The sequence below is a fragment of the Elephantulus edwardii genome, unplaced genomic scaffold (assembly GCF_000299155.1).
Source record: "Elephantulus edwardii isolate Elephantulus edwardi_28Jun2011 unplaced genomic scaffold, EleEdw1.0 scaffold00007, whole genome shotgun sequence".
Classification (NCBI taxonomy): domain Eukaryota; kingdom Metazoa; phylum Chordata; class Mammalia; order Macroscelidea; family Macroscelididae; genus Elephantulus; species Elephantulus edwardii.
The window spans coordinates 12,069,332-12,085,171 of NW_006399757.1; the positions used below are offsets into that span (position 1 = coordinate 12,069,332).

Here is a 15,840-nt window from a genome sequence, read left to right on the forward strand (position 1 = left end):
TAAAAAGGTATGGATACATCCCTGGCATACTTTTCTGAGTTTGAACCATTCAGTGTTCCCTTGCTCAGTTGTGACTACCATTTCCTGGGCCAAGTATAGGCTTCACATGAGCACGATCAGGCATTCTGGGATTCTCATTCTTCTCAAGGTTAGCCACAATTTGTTGTGATCCACACAATCAAATGCCTTTGCATTGTCAATGAAACACAGAAAGATATTCCTGTTGTTCTGGTTTGTTTGTTTTGGGGGTGGGTTTTTTGGTGGGTTTTTGTTTTTGTTTTTACTTTCAGCCAAGATCCATCTGACATTGGTGATAATGTCTCTGGTGTCACATCCTCCTTTGGATTGTCACCATGTCAATCCATCTCTTTGAAGGTTTCCCCTCTCATGTGCTGACTTTCAACTTTTCCTAGCATGATGTCCCTTTCCAAGGAATAGTCTCTCCTAAAAACATTTCAAAGTATGTGAGAATTCTGATGAAGGATCCTTTATCATCTTTCCCTCCAAAAATCACTCTGGCTGCACTTTTTCAAATACACATCTGTTAGGTTATTTTGGCAGTCTATAATTACTCAGTGCTCTTCTCCAATAGTACAACTCAAAGTCATCTGTTCTTCTGTCATCCTTATTTGTTGCCCAGCTCTCAGACATATAGAAAGTGATTAAAAAGTCCATGGCCTGAATTAGCATCTGAGTTTTCTAATCGATATCATTGTTCCTCAATAATATGGAGATGTCTTAATGCAATACATCTTTTCACTGCTGGTACCAAGGGTGTTGATTGTGGATCCAAATAAGAATGAGTCATTGACAATTTCCATCTTTTAACTATGATGATGCTGTTTATTAGTAAAGATTTTTTTGTCTTCTTGATTGTTGAGCTGAAATACATATTAAAGGCTGTAGACCTTGACCTTATCTGCAGCAAGCATTTCATGTCATACTTCACTTTCATCAAGCTATATTGTGTCATCTGTATAAAGTAAGCTGTTGATGAATCTCCCTCCTATCCTAGTTCTGCATTTTTCATCAGAGAATCTAGTTTCTTAAGTGATTTGTTCAGCATAGAAAGGTATGGAGAAAGTCCACAACCCTGATGCACACCTTTCCTGATTTTAAACAATGGCATTTTACGTCCATTTATTGTTGTCATGGATTTTTTTCCCTTTTTTCTGTATTTGCAATAACCTTTTGGTCTTTTAGTGGATGAATTCATACAATAACTCATCTGACCTTCAATCATTACTGTTCAATGTCTCAATCCTATTTATCCTGTACATGATTTGTAAATTCAGGTAGGATAAATTCAAAATTATATTTCTATCCTTGAACTTTTTTAAAAAAAATTTTCTTCAGCTTCAGTTTGAGCACTTGCATGAGTTTATTCCACAGTCAACATCTGACCTGGTTTGACTGTTGATACTAAGCTTCTTCAATGATTCTTTGAAGTTTTCTGGGATTCCTATTCTTCTCAGAGTTAGCCACAGTTTGTTGTGATCCACACAGTCAAATGCCTTTGCATAATCAATGAAACACAGATATGTATTCCTCTGATACTCCTTGATTTCAGCCAAGATCCATCTAACATTAGCTACAATACTCCTAGTACCATGACCCTGTCTAAACCCAGCCCACACTTCTGGCAGGTCTCTGTTGATGGGCTGTTCCAGTCATTTTTGGATAATCTTCAGCAGAATCTTGCTTGCATGTGATGTTAATGATATTGTTTGACAATTTCCACACTCTGTGTGATCACCTTTCTTTGAAAGGGGAACAAATATTGATCTCTTCCAGTTGGCCAAGTGGTTGTCCTCCAGATTTCTTGGCACAACTTGGTGAGCACATCTAGGGCAACATGTGAGCTGAAATATGTCAATTGGTATAACATAACTTCTTGGGGCCTTATTTTTTCCAATTCTTTCAAAGCAGCTTGAACTTCTCCCTTCATTCCCACAGACTCTTTCTCATATGTTGTTTCATGAAACTCTTCTGTGTCTGCTAATTTTTTTGGTACAATGACTCTGTATAATCTTTCCATTTTCTTTTAATACTTGCAGGATCATTTAATATTCTGCCCAAAGCATTCTTAAGTATTGCAGCTTGAGGCTTGAATTTCTTCTTCAGTGCCTTGAGCCTAAGAAATGTGGAACAAGTTCAGCCCCTTTAATTTTCTGACTCTTTGCACATTTCATTATTATACTTTATTTTGTCTTCCTGCTCTGCCTTTTGAAATCTTCTGTTCAGCTCCTTAATATCTTGATTTCTTCCCTCGGCTTTGGCTTCTTGGCACTCTAATGCAATATTCAGAGTCTCTGCTGATATCCATTTTTGTCTTTTTTTCCCTCTATCTCTATAATGACCTTTTGCATTCTTCCTTGGTGATATTCTTGATATCCTCCCACAATTCATCTGATCTTTGCTCATTGTGTTCAAGGCCTCAAACCTGTTCCTGAGATTATTTTGAAAGTCAGGTGGGATAGATTCAAGGTCATATTTTGGTTCCCATGGATTTGATTTAATTTTCCTTAGCTTCAGCTTGAACTTGTGTATGAGTAGTTGGTGATCTGTTCCACAATCAGCACCTGGCCTAGTTTTCCCAAGTGATATTGAGCTTCTCCAGTAATACTTTCTACAGTTGTAATCAGGTGAAATCCATGTGTATAGCCTGCATTATGATTTTTATAAAATGTATTGGAAATGAATAAATCATTGATTGTGCAAAATTCAATCATTCTATCACCAGGTTCATTTCTGTCTCCAAGTCCATGTTTTTCAACTACTGATCCTTCTTCTCTGTTCCCAACTTTTTCATTCCAGTCAACCATTATTATTAATACATCTTGATTTCATGTTCAATTTCTGACTGCAAAAGTTGGTAAGAAATCTTCTATTTCCTTTTCTGTGGCTCTAATTGTTGGTGCATATATCTGAATGATCGTGGCATTCACTGGACTTCCTTGTATGTGCATGGATATTATCCTGTCACTCACAATATTGTATTTCAAGAAACATCTAGAAATGCCTTTTTTAACTATAAAAGCAGCCCCATTTTTCCTTACCTTTTCATCTCCAGAATAATAGATCATCTGACTCAAAATGCCCCATGCCAGTCCATCTCATCTCACCAGTGCCTAGTATGTCAATATTCATACGTTCCATTTCTTCCTTACCAATATCTAATTTTCCTACATTCATGGTTCTCGCATTCCACGTTTCAGTCACTAGTATCTTCTTGAAACTGTTCCTCTTCATTTGTATTTCCATACTTGAAAGCTCTACCTCAGTTGCCCAATCAGCTAGTCTAAGTATGTTCTATTGTTCAAAGGTTTTTCTGAACCCTGGTATTTCAGAAGTGGTTGACCAATCCTTCTTCCTAGTCTGTCTCAATCTGAATGCTCAGATTTTAGAAAGTATCTGACAGACAAGCATTTTACAGGAAAAAAGCAGATGAAAGATATGTACCCAGTTGTGGAAATAACCAATATCAGTGTTGTCCCCCACCCCTGACACAATCATCTTGACCCACCCATTTCCCTGCTCCACCAGCATCCCCTTCCACTCCTATCCACTCCCTTCAAAACCTATTTCTCATTATCCAGTCCTTGATTTATATCCCAAGCTTTATGGGCTTCTATGATATGAAATGATTCAAGTTGCTGCCAATTTTTTATGCTGTGGCTGAAATGAAAATAAAAAACAATAACTTAGAAGTAGGCACACAGAGATGTAAGTTAAATAGATAATGGCTATGGGAGTACACATATGAGAATACATAAGCTTGCAGAGGATATTTTTATATATTTATTTGTATATATTAGAAAAAATGATAATGTATACATCAAAGCATACAGGAGGCAAAGTTGTAAAAGCTTCCCAATTATAACTAAAGGAAACATAAACTGGTTTTGGATATTTAGGACCATAGTCTTTGGAGAAAAACTATGGTAATTAGCATGATACAATCCACAAAGGTAATGTTCTGTATCTTTTGGTGGTGAGAAAAAACTGGGGTCTTAAAAAGCTTGAAATTGGCTTTTTAAGACATATGTATTGGTATTTTTCCCTACTCAGAGCAAAGAAGAGTCAATAAAGTAAAAGACTGAAGTAAATAATTAATCCAAAGGACTAAAGGAGCATATGATTCACAGCCTATACCACCCTGAGATCAGAGTAAGTAAATGGTGCCTGGTTACCAATGTCAACCATGCGCACTTCTATCTCAATAGAAAGCAATGGATAAAGTGTGAGAAAAACACAGAACAAAGTTCACAATCATAAGGCCAAATGTATTGGTCGATAGAGATTAGTAGGACTTTTGAGACCATTACCCTTACATACGCCTCAATCCTGACACTGAATCCATTTCCTGAGGTGCCTTTTCAAATGGATAATAGACAGCCCATAAAGTGAAGAAGGAATATACTTCTCAAAACATTCAACCCTATGAGACCAGAAAAGGACAATATTTGTGCAGAAATTAAATTCATAAGGAGAACATGGAGCAAAACAAAGACTAATAGAAATGAGGAATTCAGGGAGGAAGAAGAGAAAATGTTATTAGGGTGAGAGAATTATAACTAATGTCAGGAAATAAAATATTGAGTAGAAATTAATTTTCCCTGTAAACTTTTACTCAGCTCAGCTGATTGCCCTAGAGTCAGAACCAACTACTAGTTGACCCTCCAGTGGGTTTGAGAGGCTCAAAATCACATAGGAGGAGCTTCTCATCTTTCTCCTGAAAAACAGGAGGTGGATCTGCACCACCTGCCTTTGGACTGGCAGTGCAAAGAAAATAAAATGTTTTCAATAACAATAGATTGCATTGGTAGTAGGCCCATTAACTCTGTCACTCATGTACACAAGTATAAAGAACGAAAAAGACATAAGTAGGAGGTGTGCTTTCTTGTTAATAAAAGGTGTATTTTGCCAATAGATTGTCACATTACTATTTCTACAGCTCAGAAATACTGCTTCAATTATTACTTATTGCTAATGCAATAATTTTAATTATCCAATCATTTACCTACAAAGTAAGATTTCTCCTGCACAGCACAGAGACAGTTATGTCACCGAGGTGAGTTTATGACCACAATCAGGGCTAGATATGTGCACTGAGGTGGCTACAAATAGAAGTTACTATGTATTACGATCAGTTGTTTACTATTTTTCATGAAAGAAACCCTGGTAAATACATCTATGGAAATCTTGATAAAGCCAACAATTATATAGTCTCTTAAATGACTCTTGATTTAAGTGTGTATCTCCTGCAAATAAGCCGACTTTGAAGGAGTGACATCTACTTCCTAAACAACATGCCTCTGGAAACTCTATGAACTTTGATAAATGTTGATAGTTGTAGAGGGGCTTCAGGCTTTTTGTGCATAGGATCACTATGAGTCATGCTCGACTCAAAGTCAAGCAACAACACTTCATATCTACTGAACTAACTCATTTTAAAATAAATAAACACAGTATTATTTAACCTATCAAGTAAATGCTTAATTTGCCACAATATACATTCTCCAGTTCTTGGAGAAGCTTCCCCATACTTCGTATGTGTGTGTGTGTGTGTGTGTGTGTGTGTGTGTGTGTGTGCGCGCGCGCACACGTGTACACATATCACACTACGCTGTAACAAGATAGATTGACTTTTGGAAAATATAGAAATGCATTAAAAAACATTTCTGTGAAAGCGAATTTTGATTGTTTTGATCACAAAGTTGGAAATTATGAAGGAAGAAATCTTATTCTGTACAGGTAAAATGTGGAAACCTGTGTTAAGCTAGTAGATAAACCCATATTGAGAACATTAAGCTTCTAGGAATAATGTATACATACCATTGAAAATAGCAGAAAGCAGAAATCTTCAGCCTTGCATAAATGTTTCCACTTTCAATTTGTAAGTGCAATTACGACTCTAGTAAAGAATATTTTTATAAAGATTAGTGTTCAACTGAAGGTAATGATTGCTGCCTACATGTTAGGCCATCAGCTCCCTTCAGAGATGAAACCTAATCAATTTGTCATTATTGAGCTGATCTTATATAGATACATTTAAAAAAGCTATCTCATTTGTAGTGATACATGCCTGAAGGTAAAGAAACACGATTCTTTTTAGCAAGTTCACTCTGATTTTGTAAAAAAAAAAAACCTCCAGAAAAGTGTAACTACCTGACTATACAGTTAAAATACTTGTTGATAGCCACATTCACATTGCATCACTGGTTATGTAAACTAAGAAACCACAACTTCTCTGTGACTATCACTGTTATCATTATTGAGAGAGACAAAAATTAGGGGCTGTCTTAGGGGCTAGAGATACGACTGTGATGAATGCATACTGTCTTTAAGGAAACCTTAGTTCTCCAGGAGGGAGAGCCACTTTAAGAATTTCAATACAGAGTTCGATTCAAAACTCTCTATATAATTCAGTTCTTGGAGAATCTTCCCCAAAGAAAATGTCCTTAAAGTCAAAAATAGTAAAATATATATGTGTGTGTGTGTGTGTGTGTGTGTGTGTGTGTGTGTGTCTGTATACACTATCAAAGGTTATTAAGGAAACATTACTCTAAAATCATTACTGGAGAAATATTACGATAAAATATAAAATCATAAAGTATTACTGGAGAAGAAAAGAAATATATTGGAAAAAATGAAAGGAGGATGATGCCATTCACTAAGAGAAGGTGAATAAGGAAATTTCCTGAAGATCATGATTTCACTATGAGACTTATGAAGTTTTGGTGTAGAATATCCAAGTAGAGATGATAGCTGACAGTTATGTAGATATAACAGCTTAGTATATAGAAGCCAAAGCTGGACATATTTGTTCTCATTCTCTCTTTCTCTCTCTCTTTCTCTTTCTCTCTCATTGATGTGGAGACAGAATTAAGTCATAACTGAACCCCCCAGCAGGTTTTCAGAGGCTGTAAATTCCTTGAGAGATCACCCATCTTTCTCCCCATAGCCACTGGTGGATTTGAACCCCAAGAAAGGCACTTACTTTATATTAGCCACACCACTCACTCTGGACTACACCACCTGCCAGGAAAAGATTTAGGATCTACCTACTTATCCCCACTGAAATATTCAACATGAGTTAGCTTGTCCAAGAAGTATAATGAGAAGAAATGAGATGATTAAAAATTAGGCAACTCATTTGAATTAAAACTGAGACAAATGAATGTGGAACCATTTAAGAATGAGAAGACACATAATATACAAAAAGAAATGTGCAAAAACATATCCTTTATGAAAGATAAAAAATACTAAGGAGTATATCTTTTCATTAAAGTTTTGTTTCTTTTTATGTAGTCCTTTGTTTCTTTTTATTCCCAGCATATAGTCCCTCTTTTATGATGACACTTAACTTTGATTTGAGCAAACCTCTCATTCCATTCTCAGTCTACATTGTTTAGATGATCATTATCCTTAGGACTCACGCGCTGAATACAGGAACTAGGCAAAATTATTCTGCCCATTACCTTTCTGTCTACAGTAATTAGTTCAAGGCTAGGCACAAGATTCAAAGTCAATCCATGCCACTATAATTAATTTATAGAGTTCTGATTTATTGGAAAATAGATTTCTTTATCAAATAGTATGTTGTGACTCTGTGAGGCTGAAGAATCTAGCTTTCCATTTGAAATATGAGAAATATTTAAACCCCAAAAAAGAAAAAGGGCTAGAACTTAATTTTACTCAAGACCTTCTCCAGGGAGACAGTATAGTTTAAAGAAATTAAATACCACTGCTTCTATACCAAAAGTCTCTAAATGTCTTATTTTCAACATGTTCTTTTAACTATAATTTAAACATAAACTCATGGAAGAATTACTAAGAAGGGCATAAAAAGAAACACTAATCTTCTGACTCAAGGATACCAGCTATTAAAATTCAAATGTAAAATAAAATTCCAAATTACACATAATTCAATTAAGGAAATCTCTGCCAAGACCAGAAATAAACCATAAGAAATGAGTTTAAATGTCATTTTGGACAATTTGGAAGGACAAGAATTATTTGAATAATTTCTTTGAAGAGAATTAGTATAAAACTGGTTCCTTTAAGGTCAATATTAAGGATGATCCAAATGGCCAGCTTTTCCAAACTGTTGTACCACTTCATTGTCTTTAACATCAATTCTTTTTCCTCTCCTCAGTCCTCTCACTCTTTTTAAGTATTCCCAGATAATTTTCTGGAAAGACTTAGAGAAACTAAAATACCCTAAGGGAAATGACTTAACGTGGTTGTGGACAGAGAAAAGCCAGTGCAGTTGGTTGCAGAGACGGGTAAACAAAGCTGTATCTCTCAACTCTTGAAAATAGCTAGATAAGGTCAGATGCAGTATCCTTTGCTGCAATTCTGAAGGTTCACAGCTTGAATCCACCAACTGCTCCTCAGGAAAAGGATGGACAATCTCCTCTCAGGTGATTAACTGCCCATGAAAACCCACTGGAGGGTCAGCTACAGATAAGTTCTGACTCGACAGTACACAACAACATTTAGAGAAGCAGATAGTTTCATCTTATTCTAACAAAGTAGCTGGTAGATTTGAACTACCATAATTTTGATGAGCAGTCCAAGACAACCCACTGTGCCAATATAACTTTTCATATTAAAATATGCAACTAAGTCATTGTATGATACTAACAGCTAAATGATTCTGTCTCAAATTCTGATGTCACATTCTTACCAGTTTCTCAAATGATTTTCTCAGTATTCAGAGCGAATAGGTTTGGACACACACCTTTCTTGACTTAGCAGTATTCTTTTGCTCTGGACAACAGCTTCTTGGTCTAGATAGAAGATAGAAGTTTTACATGAGCACAATTAAGTGTTCTGAGATTCTCATTCTTCTCAGTGTTATTCATAGTTTGTTATGATTCCTACATTCAAATGTTTTTTACATAGTCAAGCACAAATAGACATCCTTCTGGTATTCTTTGCTTTTTGCCACAATATTTCTGATAGCAGCAGTGGTAATCATGGGGCCACAGTATCTTCTAAATCCAGCTTGAACTTCTGACAGTTCTTTGTCAATATAGTCTTCTTGTAATTTTTTAATAACTTTTAGAACTATTTTACTTATATGTGATATTAAGGATATTGCTCAATAATTTCCATGTTCTGTTGGATCACCTTTCTTGGTAATGGGAACAACTCTGGATCTTCTCCAGTCAGTTGACCAAAATTTCCTGATACAAACTGTTAAGTATGTATAGAGCTACATCTGTTTGTTGAAACATGTCAATTGGTGTTGATTCAATTCCTGGGGTCTTACTTTTTGCTAATGTTTTCAATGTATCTTGGTATTCTTCCCTCCTTACCATTGGTTCTTGAACATATATTAACTCCTTGAAATGAAACTTGGTCTATGATTTCATTAACAATTTGCCTTATGCAGAGAACACAACCTTGTCTACTGAAAATGAGGAGGATATGAAATACTGTGGAAGATCAAAAATTATAGCATTCAATACAGATTACATTTCAACATCAAGAACACAAAAATCCTTACCATTGGGCCAATAAGCAACATCATGATAGTTGGAGAAGAGAAAGAAATTGTCAATAATATCATCTTACTTGTGTCCACAATTAGCACCCTTAGTACCTGCAGTCAGGTAACCAAAAAGTGTATTGCCTTGGGAAAATCTGTTGTCAGACACCCCTTCAACTGCTGAAGAGTAAGGATGTCAGTTTAGAGACAAAAATTCACCTGATCCAACTGTGGTCTTTTCAATTACTTGCTGTGCGTGTGAAAGTTGGACAATGAATAAAGATGACAGAAGAACAATCTATGCCTTTGACCTGTAGCATTAAAGAAGAGTGCATGGACTGTCAAAAGAACAAACAAATATGTCTTGGAGTAGGTGAAACCTAGGTGCTCCTTAGAGGCCAGGATAGCGAAGCTTTATCTCCCATGCTCTGGACATGTCAGGATAGGGCCTGTCCTCAGAAAAGGACATTATGCTTGGAAAGGTGGAGGATCAGGAAAGGAGTAGAAGACACCTAATGAGATGAACTGACACAGTGAATGTAACAATGAGCTCAAGTGTAGCAGAAATGATGATGAGGGCACAGTTTAGAGTAGGAGTCAGATCTATTGTTTATCGGGTTGTTTTGACTAGTAGTCCTTTCAGTGACACATAGCAACAATAGTTAAGAGCTAAGCAAGTAAAGAATTGATGACTTCAAGTTGTGATGCTAGGGAAGAGTATAGAACAGACCATGGGCTTCCAAAAGAACAGACAAGTCTGTTCTGGTAAGGGCAAAGCCAGGTTTCAGCTTGAAGGCAAGAATTGTGAAGCTCTATCTCACATATTTTGGGCAACAGGAGGAACTAGTCGTTGAAGAAGGATAGCATATTCTAAAGGGTCAAGAGTCAGCACAAGAGATGAAGACTCTGGATAAGATGGATTGATAGTGTCTAGAGTAATGGGGGCAGGTGTGTCAGAGACAGTGAGACTGGTTCAGGACTGAGCAGAGTTCACAGTTATTGTTCATAAAGTCACTAAGTGTCACATACAACTCAAAGAACATAACAACAACAAGTAAGTAGGACTTGAAATTTTTGACAAGTGTTACCTGTAACAACCACTAGCTCTCTCTTTTATAATGCCAGGACATATGCTTTAAATGGTGTTTAAACTGACAAGTGTAACATCTAAGCAGGTAGGAGTTGAAAAATTCTGACAAGAGTTATCTATAATTCCAGGATATACACTTTAAATACTTCCATTTATAACTGTATAAACATATATTTAAGCTTGGACAAATACATACAAAATTGCCGTGTGATAGTAACAGAAGAATATTGGGTCACAATGTGGTGGCTGTGAGTTTAAAATCTGAATCTGATACCAACCAGCATGGTCAAGTAACATTGCCCACTTTTATGAAGTAAGGCATTCCTTTTTCACGTTCTACAATTAGTGGGGGGATCATACCCTCATTGTTTTTAAAAAAGACCTTTTTGTATTTCAAGACCTTAGAAAGCTCATGAGATAATTTATTAAATCGCATTTTGGAAAAATAAACAAACTTTATAGAAAATCATAAAGAAAAACATTATCCAGCTCCTTTTTCTAAGTAAGATGTTGAAAAGCTAAACCAATGGCACCTAGATTTATAGATAACTCTCTGTGTAGGTGTTTGAAACATGATAATAAAATAGCATTTGTGCAATAAATAATATGTTAAATGCTTTCTCTTCTGATAGCCCACACCTTAATATAGATTCAAGCTGTACTATCCCTGAGAGTCCAATCAAGATTTAAGATGACTCTCAGGTTATTTTAATTCAGTGATATAAATTAATAGTTTCAGCAAATATTCTAATGTCACATTTCTCCTTACAAGAATTTCTTTCAACAGTTGATGACTCCTAACCATGACTGATAATAAAATCATGCTCTGGAGAAACATTATTTTAACCTGTCAGGTGGTTCAGATCTTTTCCAAGGAAGAACTAGGATTAATTTTATTTATTAAGCAAATAAAATTTACTGCATAAACCAAAACTTTGTAAAAATTATATGAGATTCACCCCATAACTCTCCAGTCAGAGGCACTCTTCTCCTAAAAGGGTCTGAATTGCCTTACTTTTGCATTTGCTTCAGGTCCTATCATTAATAATAGATGAGTTTCCACAAGATGTCTCAGTGTGTTCTGTCTTTTGTGTGTGTGTTATTCTCAACAACAAAAAGGAATCATTTGTACATTTTCTTCTCTTTTTTCCTGGTAAGGTGGCTTAATAATTGCTATAAATTATTGTTTAGTACCTATGTATTGTTCCAAAACTACCCAATTAAACTTCACAACTGCTATGCATTTTTGTTCTTGTAATTAGGTGCCATCAAGTCAGATATGACTCACAGATCAGAACCTTGTACTATCCTGTGCCAGTCTCATGATCTCCTAGGTGCTCCAGTCCAGTGTTAGAGTCACTGTGTCAATTCAGTTCATTGACAGTCATACTGTTCTTCACTGATTACTCCAAGAATGGCATGTTTTTTCAAGGACTGACTCCTGATAACATGCCCAAAGTATGTGAGAAAATGTTCATCAATCTTGCCTCTAAGTAGTAGCCCAGTTGAACTTTCTTTAAGACAGATTTGTTTGTTTTATTGGCAATTCATAGGATATTTCATATTCTCCTAACATATTTAAAAAGACCTCCTCTACTTTCTTGCATCTTACTGCCTGTAGTAAATTCTTGTTCAGTTATGGGGCAAGATAAGGTGAGAGTGAGGAGGAAGAAGAGATGGAGTGGTGGGAATTTCTTCTCTTCAGACGTTCTATGCTTTGGACATGTTGACAGGAGGTACCAGTCCTTGGAGAAGGGCATTATGCTTGGAAGATTCATGAGTCAGTGTAGGAGGGGAAGATTCTGGATGAGATGGATTGACACTGTGACTGTGGCAATGGGGGCAGGCATGTCATAGACAGTGAGATTGCCTCAGAAAAGGGTAGTGCCAGAACTATTGTTCAAAGGGTTACTATGAGTCATAGGCAACTGGATAGCACATAACAACAACAACATCTCTATAAAGCCTTTCTGGTTCTCTGTCACCTCAATTCAAATCTATCAGCTGCTCTAAAGGAGAAAAATTAGCAACCTCCTCCCGAGCAGTTCACAGCTTCTGAAAATCCACTGAAGGATCAGTTATGAATTGGTTCTGACTCGATGTCACATAATAATCACACGAGAAAAAAAAACAACACATTGCCATAGAATTGACTCTAGCACACAATTATCCAAGTCACCTATATAGCATAGTAGATTATATAGTATTGTAGTCTATATAGTAGCCCTATCAAACACAAGTCTCAGTCCTGTGGAGTTGGAACCTACTCATAGCTCACCTTCCATTGGGTTTCCAAGATAGTAAATCTCACGGAAATATTTTTCTGATCATTGTGCCATAGTGCTGCTAGTGGTGTTTCCTACACCACTAGAGTGAAAGGCATCTTTCCAGAACTGTAATCTTTATGGAAGCTGATTTACACACCTACACCTCCCACCCCACCAAGGAGAGGCTCTTGGATTCAAACTACCAATCTCTAGGTTCGCACTCCACTACTGTGCCCCTTAGGTTCCTTTTTATCGCAAAATGCAAAGGATGGGGCAAGGGCTGATACCCTTCTGCCAGTTCATGGTTATTCCTCATCTTGCCCTGGAATTTGACTATTGTTTTCAATTAGAGTGCAATTAAAACACATTCATGCTCAAAGCATAACTTATTCCAAATGCTTTCCACTGTTCTATTGGGGGGGGGGAGGAAATACTCATCTTTGAAGTCAAGGATTTTGGCAGGAAGGATTCTTCATTTACACAGCTAACTAGATGAAGCTGGAGTCTTAACAAAGTACGTTGTGAAAACAACTAGTCAAGAATGATCTTTGAGACTTTTAATTTCTAAATCTGTATGTAACCTAAGAGCATCACGATTTTTACATTAACAACATGTCTTCCCCAGATACTTAGAGTTTTAGTCCAGTCCTTCAAACTCAGATGTCTAATGGGATGAAATCTCCAATATATTCAGTATAATTTAGGGGCCTAACTGGAGGATGACTGGGGCAATTGGGATGAGTGTGTCAGAGACAATGAGATTGGCACAGGACAGAGCAGAGTTTAGAGCTGTTGTACATAGGGTTGCTAGGAGTCGCAAGCAACTCGACGGCACATAACAACAAAAACAACAACTGTAGGATAGATTCTGGCATTGGTCCTCTATCAAAACTACAAAATGTGGTGCTTTCTTAAAGAATAGGGTAAGATAGCACAGTAGTAGGTAACCAGAAAAAAAGGAAATTTAAAAGAAATCTACTATTTTGTCTGTGTTGGCAATTGTCCACCTGCAAGAAGTCCTTTACCAATGTACTATACTGCCCAGAACCGAATTGTAAAGCAGGGTGGTACTGCAGGTAGCTGGATCTAGTGTATTTGTCTGGAGCTGACACTGCCCTCTGGCTGCCAGCATAAATCAAATCCTTGCAAAACCAGATCTGTAACACTTCATGAAGTAACTGCATCTTGGGAACCCTCTTAGATAATATTCTCTGAATGTCCCTTGTTCTGGATCAGGCAGTCAATATTCTCTTCATATTCTTTAATAGGATAGAACCTCTAAAACGGCTTCATCTCTGTTCTCTCTGAAGCAAGCACTCAACATTTCCTAGGAGAGGATTCCCCCCCTCAAAAAAAAAAATCCTACCTCAAAAAAAAATAAACAAACTTCATAGAAAATCACAATGAGACAAATTTTTTTTTCACCATCGTCTCTGGCTTTCACATGTTTTTGCATAATGAAAGGGCTAATATAACATAACAAATCCTAAACTGTTTTCACAAGGAGTGGAAAAAAGATGTGTAAAAGTATGCTCTGTCTTGCTTCCTTCTGTTCACAATGTATCTAAATAAAACAAATGGTATTCTTCCTCTTTCTGTCTGTTTCCCAATCTGTTTGGATAGTAGCCACCATTCCGCAGCCAACCATAATATCTGACACTTCCTGACATCATGAAAGCCACCATCTGTCTATCACTGAAACCCTGTACTTTTAAAAGACTACTTGGCTTGATCCTAATGAAACTTCACGTTGAATGCACAGATCAGTTTAGGAGGAATCAGGGAATAATTGACACAAGGAATCTGTATAAAATCACGTTTTTATTAAATTCAGTTGGAAAGTATAAAATGAAATATTAAGGACTCTTTGCAGGCAGAAAAAAAACTTGGTTTAGTTTCCATTTTCTTTCATTTCCGATTTGCCTTGGAAAGTTTAAACAGTGTCAAAGACCAGGAATAAACCTAAACTTACACCTAAGCTTTAAATTCAATATTTTCAACCTTGTAAAATTAAACAGTTAGACATGACTTCGCAGTGTGTATATTTGAGCTATGGAAAAAGACAAAGAAAATCCATCAATTATTTTCCCATGGCTTGAGAAAATCATGCCATTTAAAATTGAATCAACTTCTTCTTTAACACCTGAGTGATTATGCAGGAAACAAAAGAAGGTTCTGTATGTCTTCACTTGTAAATGTCACAGGTGAACACAAACAATGAGTGCTGGCAATGTCAAGTCACTCTTTGTTTTAATAAACTATTGTACCTCTGTTCTGAAATGAAGGAATAAGTTAACAAGGGTGAATGTTTTCATAGGTGATATTAAGTTCTTTCAGAAAAAGTAAAGCTTATGTGACCATGAGAAAATACTAAGTACTATTAACAAATTGTATTAATGTATTTATTGTTTGATTGTACATTATGATTTCTCACTGTTTTGCTTTCTCTTATTACACCAACATTGTCCCCATATTTAACAACTATGTAAACTCAAGATACATAAAATAATGATGCTCATCTACCAGTCAAAAAGTGAGACTGTGTGTGCTTGTAGGTATGTGTTGGAGTCCTTGAGAATTGATGTTTCTGCAATTCTGCAGGGAAAAAAATAATCAAACAAAACTTTGATACAGTAAGACAGCTCATTCTATGCTACCAAGAAGATCAAGTATTTCACACTTGTTATCTCATTTTATTCCCTCACCCACCAATACTATCTCATTTTTTAAGATGAGGAATTTGAGGTGTTGTAACAGTAACTCAGATAGCTGGTGAGTTGCTGGATCCTTGAGTCAAATCAAAATTGTCTGATTCTTAGTCTGTGTTCTCCACAATACAGTAGTCTATAATGACCACTCTAAAAGGAATCACAGCTGGAGGTCCTGGGTAGAGAGGGCAAAAATATGGAAGAACATGAAAAAAGCATATAAATGGTCATTTTTGTTTTGTGCCATCAAGTTGCCTGTGACCCTGAGTGACA

At 36.4% G+C, this 15,840-nt stretch overlaps 1 pseudogene; it reads right to left on the reverse strand.

Annotated features, from left to right (window-relative positions):
- LOC102850906 overlaps positions 1-14,043 on the reverse strand; it is a 109,171-nt pseudogene extending 95,128 nt beyond the window's left edge.
- Between the last annotated feature and the right edge of the window lie 1,797 nt (positions 14,044-15,840).